The 24,599-nt window shown below is 33.3% G+C and overlaps 1 long non-coding RNA gene across 1 annotated transcript; it reads right to left on the reverse strand.

The window, feature by feature from the left end:
- Positions 1-6,859: 6,859 nt before the first annotated feature.
- Positions 6,860-7,513, reverse strand: LOC149529418 (uncharacterized). The gene is made up of 2 exons (XR_016358298.1): positions 7,393-7,513; positions 6,860-7,215 (listed from the first exon to the last, which is right to left on the reverse strand). It is a non-coding gene; the product is annotated as an uncharacterized LOC149529418 (long non-coding RNA).
- Between the last annotated feature and the right edge of the window lie 17,086 nt (positions 7,514-24,599).

Raw genomic sequence — 24,599 nt, forward strand, 5'->3', positions numbered from 1 at the left:
TGTAACGTGAGCAAAACGTTTAAGTTACCTGCATGTTGCAACACGTGAAAAAATTGGGAAGAAAAGTCACATAACTTGTTTTCCCGCATTCCACGGCGGAAAACCCGCGTCGGTGGCAAATCAAAAATTTCCCACGTGTTTTTCTCATTCATTTGTTTTTTCACGCCTTTCGAGAAGTAGATATAATGGACGCTCAAAACTAAATGGTAATTACCAAATAATTTTAAGTTATGTTGGTTCAGCATGTTTTGTCCTACAGTTCCATAACTATTACTATTTATTGTAATTCTTTCAGCTTTTTTCAATAAAAAAAAATAATTTTTTTTTAGGTCATTTGAAGTTTTTGTCATTTTATTAGAAGTTGGTAATTATTATGTCATATAGAAAAGATTTATTTGTTTTCATTGATTGACATAAATTTGTTTATAGTTATAATTTAATTTTTATGGGTGGTGCGTAGAAGTAAACATTTGATAAATTTATTATTGTAGTGTAGAATTTGCTTTTTTCTTTTTGGGGGGGATTAAGTTATTTTATGATATGAAATGGATTTATGAGATGACAATTTTATTATTAATGGTTCGAAAGATGTTTTATTTCAAGAAATTCTATTATTTAATATATTTATTGACAAGATAATTTGATAATATCATTTAGAATCAAGTTATTTTTCATATGAAATAGTTTGTGGAAAATAATATTTTTATTACTAATAGTTAGAAGATGTTTCTATTTAAACTACTTAGTCTATTAATGTTATGTATCACTTGACAAGATCATTTAGTCATCTTCAATGCAAATTTAGTTAATATAAAATATCAACTAGCTATATATAACTCTATATATATTACGCCGAGAGTAATCGTTCTCGAGGCGCCTATTTTTATTTAATCCCAAAGTTATTTTAATCGAAGTTGGAATTAATGAAAATAAAAATAGGCGCCTCGAGAACGATTACTCTCGGCGTAATATATATAGAGGTATATATAGCTAGTGGCAGTCGCGGCTCAATAGGAAAAATATTTACTTTTTATTTTTTATTTTGATAAGGTTACTATCAAATTGTTAATTAATTTTTAATTAGAGTTGTATGAAGTTAGTATAAAATTATGCTTCAAAATATTTTTAAAAATTTAATATAAGGAGTTTAATATAGATTAAAAATATATTTTTTATTTTTGGGATATTGTAATGTAAAATGTTATAGTCATACATAGATATATGGTTAGGGACAAAGTTACCATTATAGTTAATGTTAACCTTAGGGATAGAATTAGGGTTAGGGTTAGCATTAGAGTTAGGGTTGGAGTTAGGGTTAAGGTTTGAGCTATGGTTAAGTTTAGGGATAGAGTTATGGTTATGGTTATTGTTAGAGTTATGGTTATGGTTTAGATTAGAGTTATGTTTATGGTTAAGGTTAGGGTTAATGTTATGGTCATGGTTAAGGTTAGGGTTAGAGTTATGGTTATGGTTATGATTAGGGTTAGTGTTAGGGTTATAGTAAAGCTAACGTTAGAGTTATGCTCATGGTTAAGGCTAGGGTTAGAGTTATGCTTATAGTTAGGGTTAGGGATAGGATTAGAGTCCAATTATGGCAGAGTTAGAATTAGGGTTAGAGTTAGGTGTAGAGTTATGTTTATGGTTAAGGTTAGGGTTAGAGTAATGCTCATGGTTAAGGTTAGGGTTACGGTTAAGGTTTGAGTCAAATATTATTTTAAATTTAATATAAGGAGTTTAATTTAGATAAAAATATATATTTTATTTTTGGGATATTGTAATGTAAAATGTTATAGTCATACGTAGATATATGGTTAGGGACAAAGTTAGGGTAAGGGTTTGAGCTAGGGTTAAGGTTAGGGTTAGGGTTAGATTCTAATTATGGTAGAGTTAGATTTATGGTTAGAGTTAGGGGTAGGGTTAAGGTTAGTGTTAGGATTAGAATTAGGGTTAAGATTAGGATTAGAGTTAGGGTTAGGATTAGGGTTATAGATAGGGTTAGGGTTAGGGTTAGGGTAAGGTTCTAGGTTAGGGTTAGGGCTAGGGTCAGGTTTAGGGTTAGAGTATGAGTTAGGGTTAGAGTTTGAGTTAGGGTTAGGGTTATAGTTTGAGTTAGGGGTAAACAGAGCATTATAATTTGGGTTAGGATTAGGGTTAGGTTTAGGGTTTGAGTTTGAGTTATGGTTAGAGTTAGGGTTAGAACTAGAGCTAGAGTTAGAGTTAGGGTTAGAATTAGGGTTAGTTTTAGGGTTTGAGTTACCAATAGAGTTAATTTTACAGTTGGGTTAATGTTAGAGTTAGGGTTAGGGTTAGAGTTTTGAGTCAAGGTTAGGGTTAGAGTTAGGGTTAGGGTTAAAATTAAAATCCAATTATGGTAGAGTTAGATTTACAGTTAGAGTTATGGGTAGGGGTAGGGTTACGCTTACAGTTAGGGTTAGAGTTAGATTTAGGGTTAGGGTTAGGGTTAGGGTTAGGTTTATATTTAGAGTTAGGGTTATATATAGAGAGAGTTATATCAATGTTAAGGTTAGGGTAAGGGGATTGAGTCAAGGTTAAGGTTAGAGTTAGGGTTAGGGTTAGGGTTTTAGTCAGGATTAAAATTAGGGTTAGGGTTAGAGTCTAATTATGGTAGAGTTAGATTTACAGAAAGAGTTAGATTTAGGGTTAGAGTTAGGGTTAGGGTTAGGGTTAGGGTTAGGGTTAGAGATAAGGGTAGACAAAGGGTTAGGCTTAGGCTTAGGGTTAGGGTTAGGGTCAAGGTTAGGGTTAGGTTTAGGGTTAGAATATGAGTTACGGTTAGAGTTTGAGGTATAGTTAGGGCTATAGTTTGAGTTAGGGGTAGACAGAGTATTAGAATCCTAGCTACGATTAGGGTTAGGTTTTGGGTTACGATTATGGTTACGGTTAAGGTTAGAGTTAGGTTTAGGGTTATAGTTATAGTTAGGGTTAAAGTCCAATTATGGTAGAGTTAGATTCAGGGTTACAGTTAGTGGTAGGGATAGGGTTACAATTATAGTTAGGGTTAGGGTTAGGGTTAGAGTTAGAGGAAGGGTTATATTTAGAAGTTTTCTTATGGTCACAGTTATAGTTAGCAGGGGAGTAAGGGTTGGGATTTTAGATTATATTTATTATTATATAAGGTGCCCTATATAATAATATGTATATTCCCACGCTCATGGATAAGGTTAGGGAAAGAAGTAGGACTGTGGTTATTAGTGTTACATTTAGAATTTCATTTAGGAGGGCATTGTGTGCTATTTTCCCCCCCTATTCAACCCATCACTGATGTCTGATCTGAGAGACCTTAAATGGGATAGGTTCTTTGCAGAGGGTTAACATCGCTAAAGTTGGTGGCTAACATTTTGTGTTGGCTCGGTTTCTTCATTGACCACGCTGGATCATTTTTTCTTGGTCGGGTTGATTCATGTTGCGAGATTCGATAACTCTTATTTCTTCGCGAGCTATCTTCCCATCTCCCCAAAAGTGCAAGATGTTGCCATGCATTCCCATTCTAACGTTTCTTTATATGCTAGTGTCTTCGAAACACTCTAAAGTCTAGAATTGCACAAGATGCTGCCATGCATCTCCATTCTGATGCATCGTCATGCTACATTGTTTCTTCAATTCTCTGAAGCCCAAAATTGCATCATGCTACCACGCATTGCCTTTCCAACATTTCCTCACTCCACAATGCTTTCATGAGTCTTTAAGACCCAAAATTGTGCCACATGGAGGGGGTTCACACCTTTTGTGCTATCTACTTCATTTGTTGGGAGGAATCTCTTCACTACATCTTAGTCATCCATTGGAAATAAAGCCAATCTTGATCGACGAATGTGACTTAATCCTTCATTGGGAGGAGTTTCCTCATTGCATCTCAGTCATCCTTTTTGAGGGGAGAATCTACATCGACAGTTGTGACTTAATCCTTCATTGGTGAGGATTCACGATGCATGTATACCGTCTATTTCGAGAGGAAGACCTTCATCGATGACCATCATTCATTTTTGGGAAACCAAATTCCCCCTTGGGATCAACCTTGCATTTTTTGTGGGAGGTTAAGACATCATGTTATCTCTTTTCATAGTTTTTTGCCAGCGACATGAATGTCTTTCCTCTTCTTTCCATGAGTCTCCATTCTAGCACCTCCTTAAGCTGCATTGTTTCTGCAATGCTCTAAAGCCCAAAATTGCATCATGCTACTACATGTCACCTTTATGACATTTCCTCACTTTGTAGTGCTTTCGCAAGTCTCCAAGACCCAGAATTGTGCCATGTAGCGGGGGTCCCCACCTTTCGTGCTATGGTTACAATTTAGATTTTAGGGTTATGGTTAGAATCAAGGTCAATTCTAGAGTTTATAGAATATTTAGAGTTAAGATTAGGGATTAAATATACATGAGGGTTAGCATTGGGTTGTATGATAATTACAGTTAGGATTATAGTTAGATATATCATTTAGATTAGGTTTTAGTCAGGGTTTAATTAGACTTAAGATTAGGGTGAGGATCAAGGTGAAGTTTATATTAGGGTTCATATCATGGTAGGATTGAAACTAATGTTAGGGTTAGCATTGAAATTATGATTAGGGGTAAGGTGAAGATTTATATTTGGTCATGATTGTGGTTTGTGCTGGGATTAGGGTCTAAGCTATGATTAATTTTATGATTGTACCTTTAGGGTTAGGGTTTTGTTTAAGTTTATGATTATGGTTACAACTATGGTTTATGGTTCAAGTTTAAAGTTGGGAATGTGATTAGGATCAGGGATTAGTAAATTTTTTAAGAGTTCGGTTATAGGTTTACACCATGGTTAGGACCTTGGGACTGGATTTAGAGTTTAATATCATGGTTATCCATATAGGTAGGTTTAGGATTTTGATCAATATTTTGGAGTTTTTTTTTACATTATGGTTAAGGTTTAGATTTTAGGGTTAGGACTATAACCAATATTAGTGTGTAGGTTTTTGGTTTAGATTATGGTTTGGACTGAGATTTTCGTTATATCAATAGGGATATGTTTTAGTGCTATAATTATAGTTTAATGTTGGATTATAGTTATATTGTACATCATTGTTGGGGCTAGGGCTAAGGTAGGGGTTGTTGTTAGGGTTAACTAAGGATGACAATTAGGATGGTTTATCTTTTCAAGTAGAAAAAAAAACTCATATTGATTCAAAAACAAAGAAATTATACTTCGAAAATATTTTTCTATGTCATAATAGATTCATTTATTTTAATTATTGTATTAGTTAATTAGTTGTTTGATGTTTCAAAGTAAACATGGCTTATTTTATTTAAATTTAAATAATATTATTGTTTTGAATTGAATTTAGCTTAATTGTTAATGATCATATTTATATTTCTAATATTAACTCCAATTTGATCAAAGACCAAATATATTTTTGGTATTTTTGTAAACGAACTTGCTTAACACTTCCCTATTTCAAAGTTAATAAAATATCATTTCTATTGTCTTAGATTTGAGAGTAAGTATATTAAATAAGTAATAATAAATGAACATTATGATTAATATATTTCTAAAATAAAAATATATTACTTAAAAACTTGTTTACTTTAAATGAATAAAGTACTCATTTACTTGTAAATTTTAAAAATAGAAATTAATCTACATATATATAAAATATTTATTCTTTTTCCTATTTGCATACAAATTAATTAAAATCTAAACTTTAAACTACATAAATATTTTTAAAATATATATCCATCAATAAATAGTTTAGAATAAAGTAAAATCTAAAAATTAGACACATATAGAATCTTTTTAATTTCTATATACATGTTTTTCTAATTTATTTCTACAAACATGCAACTGATATTTCTATTATCCATTTTTTTCCATTCTAAAAAAATCTAGATGTAAATAGAATTTTTTTAGATGCATGCAATCTTTCTAATTTTTTCTACATACATATATTAACATTTCTATTTTATATTTTGTTTTTACATTATGGTTATTTCAATCAAAATATGTAGATGTAAATAGAATTCTTTTCAAAAAAATTTATTTAAATTTAAATAACATTATTGTTTTGAATTGAATTTAGCTTAATTGTTAATGATCATATTTATATTTCTAATTTTAACTCCAATTTGATCAAAGACCAAATATATTTTTGGTATTTTTGTAAACGAACTTGCTTAACACTTCCCTATTTCAAAGTTAATAAAATATCATTTCTATTGTCTTAGATTTGAGAGTAAGTATATTAAATAAGTAATAATAAATGAACATTATGATTAATATATTTCTAAAATAAAAATATATTACTTAAAAACTTGTTTACTTTAAATGAATAAAGTACTCATTTACTTGTAAATTTTAAAAATAGAAATTAATCTACATATATATAAAATATTTATTCTTTTTCCTATTTGCATACAAATTAATTAAAATCTAAACTTTAAACTAGATAAATATTTTAAAAATATATATCCATCAATAATTAGTTTAGAATAAAGTAAAATTTAAAAATTAGACACATATAGAATCTTTTTAATTTCTAGATACATGTTTTTCTAATTTATTTCTACAAACATGCAACTGATATTTCTATTATCCATTTTTTTCCATTCTAAAAAAATCTAGATGTAAATAGAATTTTTTTAGATGCATGCAATCTTTCTAATTTTTTCTACATACATATATTAACATTTCTATTTTATATTTTGTTTTTACATTATGGTTATTTCAATCAAAATATCTAGATGTAAATAGAATTCTTTTCAATAAATCTAGATGTATATAGAATTCTTTTAATTTTTTACATACATAAAATCTTTCTAATTTTTTTCTACATACATAAAAGAATAATTTCTATTTTCTGTTTTAAAAAAAAAGCTATCATAAAGATTGATAAAAAAATTGATTGCATATGCATTCTTTAGTTTGTGCACTAAATGCACAAAATAAATTGTATAGATTAAAACTTCCCGTGCTGGGCACGGGAATATACAATAGAAATATCAGTTACCAAGAATAGTCGGCCATAAGCAATCAAATCTTAAACTCTACAAAATTTCTTGCAAGCAATCTTTGTTCTGTCTTCGGCTGAAAAGGAAAAAAAGAATTTCAGATCTGAGATTGTTTAGATTGCCCTATTCGATTCAAAAAGCCATGGAAGTCACCGCAATTACATCTCCAAGAGGCCTAATGTGCCTTGATTCAGTACCCACATGCTTATCTCCACGAAAAACTCTGCACAGGTCCTCCAGTGGCCTCAATTTCGGTCATATGAACAAAATTCTAAATCTAAATGAAATTAATTAAAATTGAAATATAAATCAAAGTAGAATATTATAACTAATTTTGAATTTCAATTTACTTCTACATCTAAATCTAAATGAAAATGTAAATAAAAAATAGAAATCTCACCTGCAAAAATGTTACTCCAAAACTTCAATTTACTCCTATTCAAAAACTCCAATCTAATCCTCCAATAACCTCCACCTCTTCCTTCCTGCAAAAACATAAAATGAAAATGAAATGAGGAGCCTTGGTTTTATAAGTTCTGAGAGGCTCCTCATATCCCCCAACAGTCGTCTCTTCACATTCCACGAATTTGTTTCAAATTCCCCCACTCCCCGCAAAAAAAAAAAGCATGAATGTGCATGCAAAATTATATTTAACAAAAAAAAAAATCATATTGAAATTATTTCGCCCCTATTTTTTCGGGCCCTATTTTTTCGGGTCCTACTTTTTCGGGCCCTACTTTTTCGGGCCTATTATTTCGGCCTCCATTTGGCTTCCTATTATTTCGGCCAGCTATTATTTCAGGAATTCTTTTTTAATATTTAATTTGGAAGTTTGTAACTGCTCCCAATTCTTTTTTATTGACAAGGAATCTTGGCATATTCCTATGCTGGGCATTTGTGCTGCCATTGTATAGAATGCCTCTCGGCGTAAAGAAGATATAAAAGGACAAGTGTGTACCTTTTTTATAAGCAAAGAATGCCAAGAGATAATGTAAGCTAGAGAATATATTTCTTTTACATAAATAGAACAATGATTTTTTTTGGTTTCAAAGATCTCTTACTATTTTTGGTTAGAAAGATATTTCATTATACAATCCTATTAGCATAGTGCAGAGTATGACAACAATAATTAAGAACTAATGGATAGATGAAAAAGACTAAAATAAATATGAAAGACAAAAAAATAATAAATTTTCTATTGTGAGACAATATATATGAAAGTGACTTTATCTTATTTATAATATCTATCTTAGTCTAATATCTAAAATGAATACAAAGTCTCCTTACTATATAGTTTACTAACAATTAATTTTTTTTAATATCAAATTAACTATAATCTGCATAGACTTGAAACCTTAAGGTGTAGATTAATTCTCAATTACATGTTTAATTTGGAAACCCTATACATGTAAGTAATAATAGGTTGGGGTACATACGATATTATTTATGATTTTAAACCTTTTGACTGTAATTTACTAGTTCTAGCACACATACATTAAATAATAATAATATATATATATAATATACCTAGAGATAATCCTTCTAGAGGTGTCTATTACACCTCAAAAATTGATAAAAATAGGTGTCCTAAGAAGGAAATCTCTTAAAATGTATGTATGTGTATAGTCTTAAAAAACTAGCTCATACTTTGTGATCTTTTTGAGACAATTAACCCTCCTTAGTGTGTTTCTTATATTTAGACTTCATATTACATACATTAATTTAAATTGAGACCCTCTTTCTTCCTTCAATATTTCTCTAAACTCTAAGTTGGCTCTCTTTGTGCACATTTTTCCATTTATCCATTTCAATTTCCCTTTTCACCCCATTTTAGCCTTTACACTTGATTTTCCTTCTTATCTTTTCATTTTTTTTTGTAAAAACATTAACTTTTTCTCAGACGATACATCATTTACCTCGAAATTAACCCTTCTGGGTATAGGTTGCACATGAGGTTACCTATAATGGTATAAGTCACACAAGGGACCTATAACCTATGGTTTAAAATTCATTAAATTTCAGGGTTAGATACAAAGTATTTCTCTTTTCCCGCTCATTGGAGCTAGTCCTTGCAAAAATTGACCTCAAAATCATTATAAAAGGAAGCCTTCTCCCTTCATTTTCACATCCATAACATCTACCAATTGCAATTTATCCGCTCTCAAGAAAAACTATTGTGCAATCAAGGATTTCAACCAAGAAAGAAATCATTAGAGGCATTCATTCATCATCCATTGATGAAGCATTTTCTTCTACATATTTAACTTCTTTCTTCATAAGAGTTAAATAAGTTGGTCATCAAGGGAGGAGATCAACATCCATTCTTCTTCCGGTTATAATTCTTTAGAATAACTGAGGGGGGGGATCAGCTATTCAAGGTCTAAATGCCCTAATAATACTTTTTCACCAATTATAGTGAGCCCATTAAACTATTCATCCATCCAAGCTAAATCAACCATCTTAGCAAGTTACAACAAATCAACATGCAGGAATAAAACATGCAAGATCAACACATGACACAGTGATTTACGTGGAAACCCAATTTGGGAAAAACCACCAGTAACATGCTACTTAATTCTCACTCTTCTAATGTGATGCCCTATTAAAGGCCTTCCCTATTAAAGGCTTACAACACACTGTTAAATGTGACCTTGTTAGAGGATTTCACCATACTATTAGGAATGGGCCTGGTCAAAAGAATTTGGAACATTCACTTGGAATGTCACCTTGTTAAAGGACTTACAACATGGCTATTAAACCAACCTAAGTCCATAGGATTTATACTAACTGTTACAATTGCTAGAGAGTAACAATAATGGCTTTTGATATGATACAACTTACAACATATCTTGCAGATTATAGATCACACTTTTGTTCAATCCTTTGCTTGGCTTTAATCACTTCAGCTCTGTCAGCTTGTCATCTCAAGCTTCATCACCTTGAGTCTTCTTGCTCATCATACCAATGCAATCATATCTATGGTCATCTAACAAAACTGAGTATCTGTGCTCTCTTTCTCCTTAGCACCTTCTTCAGCACTTCATTCTTTCATGCTTGACCATCCCCTTTGCTTCGTGACCTTATGACTCCTTAAATAGAAATCTGGAATACCTTTCCTACTCGATTCTCCCTCTCTAACTTTAGGGTTTCAATAGATTAGGTAGGATACAATGTATCTATCCCATATCTTGCTCTTATCTAGAAACTTCGTCTAGAATCCAATTGTATTCGCCAAAAAATTTTACATAGTGTTCTGTGCCACTAGTTCATTATTCTTATCTTCTATCTGATTCACAAAATTCTAGATAACTACCATGTCGGCTCAGATCTGGTGAATCTTTGATTTTCAAAATAATGTAGCAACTCGGCATCATTGGTTTATTGATGCTCGACTTCTTCTGTGTTACTCGACACTTGTATTATGCTCAGCACTTGATCTTCACTCGACACCTGAAGATCACTCGGCACTTGAAGGTCACTCGACACTTACTAAAGTTAAACTTTTCTCGGCTTCAACTGAGAATCTGTTCGGCACTAACTAGCTTGCTCGACTCTCTCTAATGAACTTAGTTAGGCTTTACAAATGACTTAGCTAAACCTTACATCTTTGATGTGTTTTAGTGTGTCCATTCTCTGTGTCTTAGAGTATGACATCAATACACCATTTCATCAATGGCTTAACTGATCCTTATACTTCATTCTACCATCATAACTTCAACCTTTCTCTAGGTGCTCTAGTTACATCTTATTGATTGCCTCCTCCTTGTCAATCAACCAATTGATAGTATTTGGATCACTAAAGCAATTGTCATTCCTGCAAGTAACAAGTTTGACATCAATGACAAAACAATGATTGAAAACATTCTTTACCAGTTCCATTACTTTTCATTCATGATCTTTTCAATCATTTCCAACACTTCCTTCCAATTCAAGCATTGATATATGATTTGGGAAAATACTGATCTATTGCATAAGTGAAGACATCCTACATTCTATATTCTACATTCTTAGAATCAACATAAAATTCCAGCAAGTATATATCTTTGTGTTTGTAAGGGACTCATATCCATCCACAAGGGTTTGACAATCAAGACTAGATATATATATATACTTTACTTTATAATTTTAGGGTTAATTCCTTAATGGGGACTTGACCAAGGCAATCTCCTTTCCTCCAATAATTTGCCCCTTTTTCTTCTATGCATGTACAAATTTGAAAGATTCAGATATGAGCGTACATATTTGTGTTGGCCTAAGTGTTGAAGAGTAATCAGTAGACCTAGTCATCAAAGGTGTTGTCATTGCTAGCAACACAAGCAACATGATCATGACTGGTAGATAGGCACAACTAGTGAGGCACAAGTCCAAGAGAGATGACAAGTCTAGTGGAAGTGATGACAAAGATAATCCAATTAGAAAAAGAGTGCTAAGTGAAGTCCACACAAGTAGAAGGAATCAAAGTGACAAGAACAAAAAACAAAATAACAAGATGATAAAGCATGATGAGCATGAAGCAAGATATCTATGACTACCTAGTCACGTAGAGGGTAAGAGTGCACTCAACATCATATTTAATGGTGATGAGAGAAAGGACCGAGGAACAATCTAAAGGATTCAAATTTTAATTCTTTCCAATTAAAGCTAGTCATTAGGAACACATGGCATGGCACCTGTGACTCTTATGCGAATGCGCCACAACCTGAAAAGAGTAGTGTACCACTGCAATGAGAAAATGAGTTGGTAATAGGGATGAAATTAAAAATTTGAATTATTAGATCAAAAATTCCAAGTGAAGCAAGAAGAAGAATATAAAAGAAAACAAAGTTGAAAGAGAGAGGGTTAGATTATTAAGTAAATAGGTAGAGGGCCAGTAAAGCTCAGCTAAAGTGGAATCTCATAAAGTGAAGAAGAGTGATCAAGGAGAGACCATCTTCAAGGTAGTGATTATACTAAGAAGAGGAGAGTGAGCCTAAACAATGCAAAGAGTATTATGTGCTCAAGAAAAGAGAGCAAAGCACACAAGTGATTAGAGACTGAAGTTGCAAAGCCCAGAGAAGGTAGAGCATAGTTCAAAGACTAGTCAAGCAAGTAGAAGGAGGATCTAAACCAAGCTAAGTTTAGTAGCTAGACTATTAGATATGTTAGAAAATAAAGCTTAACATTTTTTTTGATCCATCATTTTATTATATAAAGCTTCTTTTCTTAGTGTGTAAGCTAACTAAGGAATACTTATGATTTTTTCAATTTTATTCTTGTTTTTCCTCTACTTTATGCTTTAAGGAAGCCTATATTATTGTAATTCCTTCATTGTGGCTATGTGTAGGATCATGGTCAACCAAACTATGGCCTTAATTGGCAGTGAAAAACCAACAAATCAGGGTTATCTTAACTTGGCACATAATTTTAAAGTAGTGTTGGTGAACATATTGTCTTTCCAATTATACAATGATTGCTTACTTTATGCCTAAGATTTAGAAAATACAATTATGTTCACAACAGTTGAGAAAACTTCATATTATTCATTCTCTCTGTATTTATAGGTACAACTTCCTTTATGAGATTTATCAATGAATTCAAAAATCAATAGTGCACTTTTTTGAGAAAGCACATAAGGTACTCTCACATACTCTTAGGTAGTGAGGTGAAGATTCATTTATACAACAAGGAATCAAAAGCCCACATTCTTTTCACTAAAATGAACTTATTCAAAAGAAAGCAAATACCACAACATCTTCAGAATAAACATCCAAGAAAATCGACCATTATAAATCGTAAGAAAACAACAATAGATATTCCACTCAATAAATCATATTCTTACAAAGTAACAATGATCAAATCACTTCAAACTCCAAGTTTCAAAGCACGATCAAGGTTATATATATATAGAAACTTCTTTTCTACACACAGTCATCCAAAGAGCGCACACACATATATATACTATATGTCTATTGCTATTTCAAAAGAACCTATTTTTATCAAAGTATTATCTAATTTCTAATTCTAACCCCTAAACAGTTCAATGCCCCAACATTTTAAATTTTTTTACATATCCGAAAGGCCTCCGTTAAAGCCCCACCATTTCAGTTGAAATAGTTAAGATAAATAAAAATAGTTTTTAACATAGTTTCAAAAAGAAACAATAGAAAGTAATTACTCCGATCAAGCTTCATTGCCAATTTTCTCCTCTTTGCCCATGGTTTCTTTCACCAGCTTCCAACTCCTAAAGGTGTTGGTAAATTCCTACATCATGTGAGAGTGAGGGTTCTTTAAACATAGTAGCTTAGACCTACATGCATCCTTTTGCCATTTAAATTCTTTGATCTTCAGACTCTGCTGTGGCATGAGGTTTCTATTCAAATATAGCATGGATTCAATATTTTCTAGTGTGGCGAAATCGCTAGTGGTAGGTGTTTCATTGTCTTTAATCTTTGCAATAGCATCATTGAAGCTTTTTGTCAGTGCTTCAAAAATGATATTGCCGTCATCAAACTGTGGAATTCATGCAAGATTTACCACATTCATATCTTTGAGAAGCTCTTCATGCATCTCGACAATCTTATTTTCGATGGATTGCATCTCTTTAATAGCTTCCCTGTAGATTGATTCTTTCTAGCTCATATTATTCTTCTAGACAAACAACATATAGGACTCTATTGTTTTCATAGGATTCTCACCCAAAAACCTGAATAACCCATACTTCTCAACTTTGGTGACTTGGAACACAATAGCCTGGCATCAATTTTGGTCAGTCTCCCGCCCTAGAGTAAGGGTTTGAATTTCACCCAACAGCATTTCCCCTTAAGAATACATAGTGGTAAAATCTAGGATGAACTTGTTACCTTCTTTAATGATGGTATTCACCCAATCCTGCATTGCATCCGAAAGAAACTTTCCTTTTTGCATCTGTTTAACCAGTTGTTGGTTATTTGCAGAATTAGGATCAAAAGGTTGATGAGTTTGAACAACTGGTAGGGCCCCAAAATTCATTAGCGAATCTATATAAGCGGCCATGGTCACCACTACGGCTTTGAGTTCCTTCTTCTCTCTACTATCTTTCTCTGACTGGGTCAACATATGATCAGCAAAAAACTTGAATAAGTTATTGCCTATGCTCTTGTTGATGGTCCCAAGTTCAACTGAAGTGACCTTGAAGCCTTCGCTTTCAATTTATCCAGATTCAAAATTTTTTTTATACGTGGCCAATTCCACTATGATTTTCTCTGTTACTGGATCTTTAACTAAATGAGCATTAGTTTTTAGCTTTTTTAACCTTGGAACCATGAGCAACATACTTAGTTACAATATCTTTCACTGGTGTACATACTAGCTGTAAATTCCTTTTCTTATTGATTGAGTTAGATAACCAAGATGGAACAATGGGACTAGTTGAGATTGCTTGAGTATCTCTGGGAGAGGGTCATGAATTTAGGTTGATCTACCCTCGAAGCTTCAATGAATTACATGTCGCCATCAATATTGTTTGAGAAATTGAGGCCATCACCTAAATCTTGTCCCTGGGTGAACATCTTTTCTTTCTAAACTTCTTGTTGCATGAGAGCTTCAGACTTGGTTTTATACCTAGTTTGAGGAGCTGTGTTCTATGTATGAGGTGGCATTCTTTTCTATCTACTAGGAGTTGATACACCACCTACAACATGAGATGAAACCTAGGTGTCAGAAGTTAGTGGTTTAGAAAAAGAAACAATTTTTGGTGATTTTCTAGCTGATGGTTCATTGACCACTTTCATGCTTTGTCTCCTTAGCCAATTATCTGTATGGGTGAGGATGGATCTAGTTCTTAGATTTATGTCATCTTCTTCTTCTTGATTCCAATCCACTTCCAGTTGCTTTGACTCACTAGCCTCCTCCCACCTTGGTTTAATAATGTCTAAACGATCTTCAACTACTCCTTCTAGTTGAAATCTCAGTTTGAGGGAATTAATTTGTTGAAGTGTTAATCTTGAGTGGTCCTTTTTAATACTTCTTCTTGATCTTTACAATCCTACCACAAGTCTTCCAAGTGTGGAATTATGGATGACCAACCCTTTAGACCAAGAACTTGAGCCGCAAATCTTTTACTATCAAAATCCTTTCTTCCTTGGTAAGTCCCAAAACCAAAACCAGGCAAATTACTTCCTATGACTGAGGCATTGATCATGCTGCTACAAGTCAAAGAACCAAGTTTGATAGGAAACACTGACTCCCAATTCTCTTGAGGTAGATTATCTTTAATGATAGAAAACAATTGCCTATAGGCTTGAACCAAAATAAAACAATCAAGTGCATAACCTGGCAGTTTCATTGGCTCATCCTCAAACCCATCTACTCTCAAGTAGGTGAATTTAGGGAACTGTATGAAATAGCTCCTATAGTTCTGAACCAGTTTCTAGGCTTTTGAGGACAATCTGGGCATGGGTGCCTTTTTTAGAGCTAAATACACACTTTCTATCAACACATCATGTACTTTTATGAAATTTTCTAACACTTTGTCTTTTCGAAGTAGAAAACAATATTGATAGACTGTTATCTCCTCACTCCAAATTTCATGTGGGAGGGAAGTAAGGTTACTAACACAAGCAATGCAGTATGTGAGATAAGAGGCCATATAGAAATTTTTCTTAGACTCCTTAGCATGTCTAAGCTGGGTTCTTAATGAATCAGCAATTATTTCAGCCCAATCCGTCCATTGTTGTCCCTTTAAAATGATCTCTACAGAACGAAACATCCATTCTTCAAAAAGGAAGACATTGACTATACCCTTAACTTGGTGTAGCAGTACTACAAGATCATAAATATGAGGTTTTTGATGATCTTTTATGACTATCTTAGGTAGCCTTGAACCTCTACCGCAATTAGTTTCTGTCCACTTCATGGCTAGGATGTTACGATATTTACTTGGGGTTTCTTAATACCCAGCTAGGGATTAGATGGGAGAAAATGTACTGAATGTGCATTCTGGAAGACATAACATCGAGGAAATAGTTTCCCTAGAGATTGATAACATAGGTTCTCCATCTTTTTTTAAGATACTTTTACTCCTCACATCATAATGATCAATATAGAGTTGGAGCAATTCAGGGCTTAATAGGGCAAGAGGAAAAGATGCACCTTTAATCATACTACGAGTCAAAATTTCCACACAACCATTCAATTCGTTGGCTCGCTCAAGGAAATTTGACTACAACTTTTCCAGTCTAACACCTTCTAAATTGGTGTCACTAATGATAGGTCTCTTGCATTCTAAACTCGAAACATTCTCGAAGAAATGTAACATAGATTTCATCTTAAACAAAGAAAGAAAGGCTCAAACTAATTCTATCGTGAAATGGACATAGACGATAGAACAAAAAGAAGGTTTTTATGTGTTCTCACCTGTGACTCTCTGAGAAAAATGACCTCTTTCCTTGTCCCTTAGTAGCTCCTTCTTCAAATCTCTTTTTTGCATAATAAACAAAAAGGAAAATCTATGCTCTTTTTAAGAGAAAGAGAACATATATGTGAAAGTACAATCTCATAATGAGGCATTCATAATAAATTAGCTGCAGCAAAGTTCACACGTTCAAAATCTTTCGATGTGACCTTTTTATTAAATACTTCCCTTTGCGGCTGTATTGACAATGATTAACTTCGTCTGACACCCAATCCCTTTTTTTTGGCGAGAGATCTCCCACTTTAAATCATGATGACGATTTCCCATGCTTGAAATTAAGGAAATCCTTTAAATTATTACCTCCTAATCTGGTAATTAATGCCTTGGAAAATGACAACTTTTAACAACCCACAATCAATTTCCATCAAGGAGCGTTAGTGTTAGAACCGCTTCGAACTACTTCAAACCAAGATTTAAAGGGGTTCAAAGTAGTTCAAAAGAACACTGCATAGTCTTTGCGTGAATTACTTGCAAGAAAAATGGTCAACATAGAACCCTTTGATTGAACTGCTTTGAACTACTTCGAACCGAGGTTCAAAGTGGTTGAAAGAGGTTCAGACAAACACAAGGAATGATGGGTAGCTTCAGAAGGCTTTGTACAATATTTTTGATCACTAAGAGAACACAAAGTGATGATAGGAAGCTTCAATAACTGGATGGGCAATTTAGGAAACGTCACCATATGGCTAATAGGGGCTCTGACTAGGGACTGGGTACGTGAAGTACACAGAGAACTCAGAAAACTAGAAATAAAAGCAACACCAGAACCAAAGAAAAAAACAATGGGGAGAGGAAAGAAAATGGAAAAAAAAGCCAAAAATAAAAGGTATGTACATGATCAGAACCTTTAAGACATTAGATCTTTGTTAACTTCAAATCTTGCCCATCGTAAGTAAAGAGAAGAATTGTGCCATCTGGGTAACTTAGACGAAAAGTGTTTGGACCAACGACTTTAGAGATGATAAACAACCCTTTCTAGAGGGATTCAAATTTGCCATGTGCTCCTTTAGGTTCTCTCCTCTTGTCCCACAAAAGAACTTCATCATTTTTTAGGAAACTACGAGGCCTGACTCTCATACCAAAAATTTGTTTCACCTTTATCTGATGTTCGGTAATATGATCAACAAGTTTTTCCCTCTCTTCTAATTTGTTCAAATACATTATTCTCTTCTCTAGGGAGTCTTAAAAAAATGATCCTCAATTATAGATTACAATTTTGAAGTAGACAATTCTAGAGGTAGGGATACCTGAGCACGAATTCCATATACTAGCTCAAATGGAGCCATGCCAATTGCACTTTTAGGAGTAATATGATCAGCCCAAAATGCTTCATATAGATTTTTGTGCCAATTTCAAGGATTATTGGCTACCCATTTTTTCACTATAGCAACTAGGATCTTGTTACTGGATTTTGCCTATGCATTCCCTTGAGGAAAATAGTTTGAGGAATGAGCTAGGGATATGCCATGCTCATAGCAGAAAAGATAAATCTCTTTAGATGAAAAATAGGTCACATTTTCTAAGAATATCTTTTGAGGAACCCCAAACTTGACAAATATATATTCAAATAAGAACTTACACACCACTTAAGAGTTGGCCTTCTTGGTTGGGATGGCTTCCACCCACTTGGTGAAATAATCAGTGGCTATTAATATGTATACATGCCCAACACTTGATGGAGGACTCATAGGTCCAATGAAATTGATACCCTGTTGGTGGAAGAGTTCATCAATCACTACTGGCCTAAGGTGTAAGGCTGCCAGTTGAGGGCACCCAGTGAAAAGTTGACATTTTTCACAATTTTTTACAAAATTGTAAGCATCTTTAAACATACCTGGCCAGTAGAAGAAATTCTTGAGGATTTTAAAAGCACTCACTATAGATGAGAAATTCCCTCCACATACATCTCAATGATGTGCTCTTAAAAATTTTCCTATTGTTTTGCATCTACACATCTCAAAAAGGTTCCATCCATCCCTCTCTTATACAAAATACCATTGGAAATCACATATTTTGTAGCCTTCAATCTAAGATTCTATTTTTCTTTATAGCTCATGTTTGGAGGGCATTCACCATATGTCAAAAAGTATGCTACATTGGAGAAACAAGGGTCCATTGAACTTACTAACAAAACTGTGGGTGTTTCTTTAGTATTGTCAGGAGATAAATCTTTATTTTTGGCCATAAATTTGCATAAACCTCATCCTCTTAATAAAGAAGTAGGTTTAATGGTTAAATCATATTCCTAAACCTTAGTTACCCATACAACTCTTTTATTCACCCCAATTTCTTGTTGAGTTAATATACTTTTTACTGCTATTTCTGGTACATAGACAATTGAATGGGAATGTAGAATGTAATACTTGAATTGCTTCAACGCCTTCACCACAGTGAATGCATGTTTCTCCATTTTGGTATAGTTTAATTCACACTTCTTCAAGGGAATTCTTATGAAAGAAATTGGGGCTTCATTGTCTTTATCGTTCCTTTGGGTCAAAATGCCAGACAGAGTATGTTCTGAAGTGTAGCAATATTTGATGAAATCCTTTTCAAAATTCAAACTCACTAGCATGGGAGCATTTGAAATGGTTGTTTTAATATCCTAAAAAGTTTTATTCCCCTCCTCTTGCCATCTGAAGGGGTGTTTTTTGCTCATCATGTTCAATAGATGCTTTACTTTTTTAGTAAATGTAGGAAGGAAGCTTCTTAAAAAAATGATTTGACCAAAGAAAGACTTCAAATCACTTCTATTAGTGGGCAATGCTAGTTTTTGAATTTCCTTCATCCTTTCTAGGTCAATCTTTATACCATCTTTAGAAATGATATGTCCAAGAAATTTGCCTTCCTCTATAAAAAAATACAAATTTTTTTGGATTGAGGGATATACCGTGTTGTTTACATCGGCCCAACATCGCTTCTAGATATCTCAAGTGATGTTTCCTCCTCTTAGAGTATACAGTCAAGTCATCAAGACATATTACAATTATTCTATCCCTCAAATATTTAAAGGAAGAATTCATTGCTCTTTGAAAAGTTGCTTTTGCATTGACAAGACCAAATGGCATCCGATTGTAAGAAAAAGTGCCCCAGGGAGTGATGAAGGATCCTCTAGTGCAACACTAATCTAATTGTATCCTGAGTACCCATCAAGCATTGACATAACTTCAGAGCCAACAACCATCTAAAAAATGCGATCCATAGTGGGAAGTGCATAATTGCCCTTGAGACTAGCTTGATTCAAATTTCTAAAATCCACACAATTTCTTATTTCATCATTTTTCTTTCTCACAGGGACAATATTCGCTACCCAAGTGGAGTGATGAATTGGGTATATTATGCGGGCTCTCAACATCTTCTCCACTTCTTTAAAAATAGCCTCAGATACCTTAGGATTATAGTTTCTGAGTTTATATCTAAAGGTAGTAGCTTTTGGCTTTAAAGGTATATGATGTACAAACTCTCCATTTCTAAAGTTCTTTAAGTCTTCATATCCCTAGGCAAAGACATCATGATACTGGGCAAGGAGTTTAGATAACTTATTCTTCTCTTTCTCGGAGTAGGTTTGGCCAATGGAAATCCATTTGGGGTTTTCTTCATTCCCAATATTTATTTTTTCATGTTCCTCTGCACTTTTATCAGGGTCAATTCTCCTTTTTTTGGCGCTATCATCTTTTCTTCCAAAGAGATGTTCTAAAGACACCAACCCCTTTAGGATTTGATTACCTTTCAATTGAACAACTTCTCTTGATTCAGTTGATTCTTCTCTGATAGGTTTACCCTCATGGTTTGATCCATCAAAAAAAGTTTTAGAAAAATTTCCAACACATTCGATGAAATCCTTTGACTGCATGTCAATATCAAAAACCTGCTAGTGATTCATGTTATTTGGGACTCTAGGTCTATAAATCATTTCAATCTTGTAGGTATCACTTTTGAACTCTGGGTGTGGTAACAAGAAGGAAGTTGAAACAACTAAGGAGTCTGCTTTAGTATTTTGAGAACGAGGCACAAATTCAATAGGAAAAGCTTCAAAAGATTCAATCTCATCCCAAACTAGATTTCTAAAGTGTTTCAGCCTATCATTTTTTATAGAAAATTATTTCCTTACCTATTTTAAAATGAGTTCAGCATCGCCTCTCACCTTCAATTGCTTCACCCCCTTTGTTTTGGCTTCCTGCAAACCTAGGAGAAATGCCTCGTACTCCACGGTGTTGTTTGTATTATGAAAATTTAATTTAAAGGAAAACAAAAATATGTCTCCTGAAGGTGGAATCAAAACAACACCCATGCCTGACCCTGAATTTGAATAGCTTCCATCAAACTCTAGAGTCCACAAGGCTTCTTCACATTTTGTTTTTTTATTTCCTTCACACTATTTTCAAGTAATATAACATAGTTTCCAAACTAACACTCCTCATATAGTATCTAAGCTTTAGGGTTGTTTGAAGGTATAACTATGTATTTATTCTTCATTTTTGGCTCCAGTTTTATCTTTTTCTTCCCTATTGGGATGTAAGCTTTAGACCAGTCCATCTTGAGTTCTCCACCCATATCTTTACAGAAAGTCCTACTGAGAAACATTCCATAACTGGCTGGTATGTCAGTTACTAGGATAGTAAGTTTTAGCCTTTTCTTTGGGTAGGCATAAAGAACAACTTACACATCTTTCACTTGGCCAACTAGGGGTACTTGTTTCCCATCCATAGAATAATAACACCCAAAATTTTGACTAAGATCTAGGCTGAGGGATTTTGCAATAGGAATTGGCATAATATTATTAGATGCTCCAGAGTCAATGATATAGTTGCTAAGTTTCTGTCAGTTTAATAATAAGGATACATAGAAAGGATTGGGTTTCCTCTCTTCTATTTCCCCATCAACAACATTGACAGCTAATTCCATATAAGGAGCATTTTTTTTGTATCCTTCAGATACGAAAATAGGTTCACTTGAAGCTTTTGAGTTTTCAATCATATTATTAGTAAATTGATCATTAGTAGCAGAACCTCCCTTTATATATTGGACTAACTTGTCTAATTCCTTAGGATTCAACCTCAAATATTCAGCTGGGGAAATAGATATAGAAGAAGACTTACAAAATTCTACAATATCAAAAGTTGACGTACCAATTGCTGATTCTATTTTGGGTAATATTCTGGGCTCTATATTTTTTGTAGAATTAGCTTGTATGTGTTCTTTTCCTTTAACATTTGACATGGTTGGACCAGTTCCTAAATAGGGTTTTTGATTTCTTTGAACCCTGGTCATTACTATACAAGTAGGGTCTTGAAGTGTCATGAAAACATCACCTCCCCTTTATGTATCAGGTTCATATTCAAGAAAATAAGAACCCGCTGTTTTGCTTTCTGCATTTTCACTTTTAGGTGATTGTTCTACTACGAGAGCATCTTTCACTAATTGAACACAATTTAACCAATTGGTACAAGTTCGTCCGTCATGATCCATGGTCATATGAAAAGAACACATTGTCTCTTTAAGGACTTGTTCAATTTGCAACCTTGTTTGAGGGGTGGTCAATGTGGGGGCTTTGCCATAATTTTGAGGCTGTTGACGTCTATGAATGTCCTGATAAGGAGATTTGTAAGGGCCATGAGATTTATTCTGCTATTTTTTCATCATTGCCACATCATTCATCAAATTCTACATGATAGGATCTATAGGAGGAGAGGATGGAGTGGTCCCAGAAGTTTGAACTTCTCTTATCCATTTGCCAGTAGTAATAAGTGAATCTTCCAATTGAATAGCTAGCCTTTGGTCAGCGACTAAATTGGCAATTGTATCTTTAATGAGGTAAAAACTTATATCCGAAGGGACAACATTGAAAAATAATATCTTCTGGTTTTCTTCATTAGGTCTAGATGTTATAGGAGTTCTTTGAATTAACCTATTGAATTTTGCCACAAATTCTCTCATAGATTCGTGCATTTCCTTTTTCATTTGACTAAGCTTAAGTAACAAGGAGCACTCATTATTAGGAGCTTTGAATATATTTTCGAACGCAGTTTTCATATCATTCCAATTGGTGATGGAATGTTGGGGTAGGTGATTGAACCATTCAGCGACAACATCAGTTAGCGTTTGAACAAATAGTCTAACAACAATTTCTTGGGTAGGGACGCTTATAATGCCACAAGCTATATGAAAAGCACTCAATTGAGCATCTATTGAAACTTTACCATCTCCACTAAATTTAGGTAGAATTTTCATAGGACCTTTAGGTAATGCTACAGGATTGACACCAAGGTTCAATGAACCTATATTTTGCCACCATGGTTGGTTGACAGCCATGTTTAGTAATATGACTTGTAGAGGTTGGATATTCAAATGACAAGGAACAAGAACTTTCAATGGGAGTAAAGACTACACTAAAGGTGAGAAAGAGGATTTTTTTGGTGGGGAACTAGGTCTACTACAGGACTTATTTTTCTTCTTTTGGGATTATTAAAATCAGGCAGGAAACTCAAATTCTTTAAAGGTTCAAAGTTTTCATCTAGGATCCCCTTTTCTCTTTCTCCTCTTGTATATCTCCTAGAAACTAGCTCTACCTCTCACTTCTTTATTTAGGGTCTTGCAGGTGTTGGGGAAGCCTATTGACCAACGCTTATTCTTGAACTTTAAGTGCACCCCTTAATAGTTCAACCTGCTCTTCTTCTCTTTCTAGGACACTCAACACTTATTGAAATTGTTGGTTATTTTGATGCAATGTCTAGGTAGTTGCAGTTAAATCTGAGACTATATCTTCATGTGTATCTTCAAATCTAAGATTAGGCTACAATACAGGGAACACATCATTATGTGGGAGAACCATCATAATTCATTCCTTTTTCAAAAGTTTGGTTCTATTTCACAGGCACTCTCTCCCTAGTAGAGTTGCCAAAAATTTGTTGGTCAATAGATTATCTTTCTAATTATAAAATGATATTTTACTCTATGCCCAAGATTTAGAAAATGTAATTATGTTCACAATAGTTGAGATAAATTCATATTATTCATTTTCTCTCTATATTTATAGGTACAACTTCCTTTATGAGATTTATCAATGAATTCAGAAATCAATAGCACACTTTTTCTAGAAAGCGCATAAGGTACTCTTACATGCTCTTAGGTAGTGAGGTGAAGATTCGTTTATACAAAAAGGAATGAAAAGCCCATAGTCTTTTCATTGAAATTAACTCATTCAAAAGAAAATGAATACCACAACATCTTTAGAATAAACATCCAAGAAAATCAAACAGTTTAAATCGTAAGAAAACAACAATAGATATTCCACTCAATAAATCATATGCTTACAAAGTAAAAATGATTAAATCACTAGAGCCCTTGAGCTGAACAAGACTATGCAAGGCATAGCTGAGAAAAACATTAATATTCTCAAGGATAATGAAAATATCAAAAAGTTCATTCACTTTAGGGAAGGTCAGAACATTTACAAGGAATGGGATTAGGACAACACCCTTAAAGAAAGGACTCAGGATGATGGAGCCAAGAAATGTACCAAATCTAGTACTTGGAAAAAAGATACTCCAACCCTTGATTTGGACCTCTTGAAGATGAAAGAGGAGGCAGGCAAGCTGTCCAAGCTTGATATTAGCACTACTGAGATGCTTAGAGACATCGTCTAATGCTCCCTCACCATTGGTGGCCTATCTTGGTTTTTTGGTGTTCATCCTTGGTGCTTTCTTGTATTTTATTTTGCTTTCTAGCTCTTGGTAGCCTTTAACGTTATACTATTGACTATCTTTTCTATGTATGGGGTTTAAGGGCCCTTTTAAAGCCTATTTTCCTTAATAAAAACAATTATTAAATCAATTCAAATGCCAAGTTTCAAAGCACGATCAAAAGGTTTTATATATATATATATATATATATATATATATATATATGTATATATATATATATATGTATATATATATATATATATGTATATATATATATATATATGCATATGCATATATATGCATATGCATATATATGTATATATGTATATACAATACATATATATGTATATACAATACATATATATGTATATACAATACATATATATGTATATACATATATATGTATATGTAGATATATATAATATGTATATATATACATATTATATATATCTACATATACATATATATGTATATACATATATACATATACATATATAT

The sequence above is a fragment of the Cupressus sempervirens genome, chromosome 11 (assembly GCF_028749045.1).
Source record: "Cupressus sempervirens isolate cs-2001-9-10 chromosome 11, ASM2874904v1, whole genome shotgun sequence".
NCBI lineage: Eukaryota > Viridiplantae > Streptophyta > Pinopsida > Cupressales > Cupressaceae > Cupressus > Cupressus sempervirens.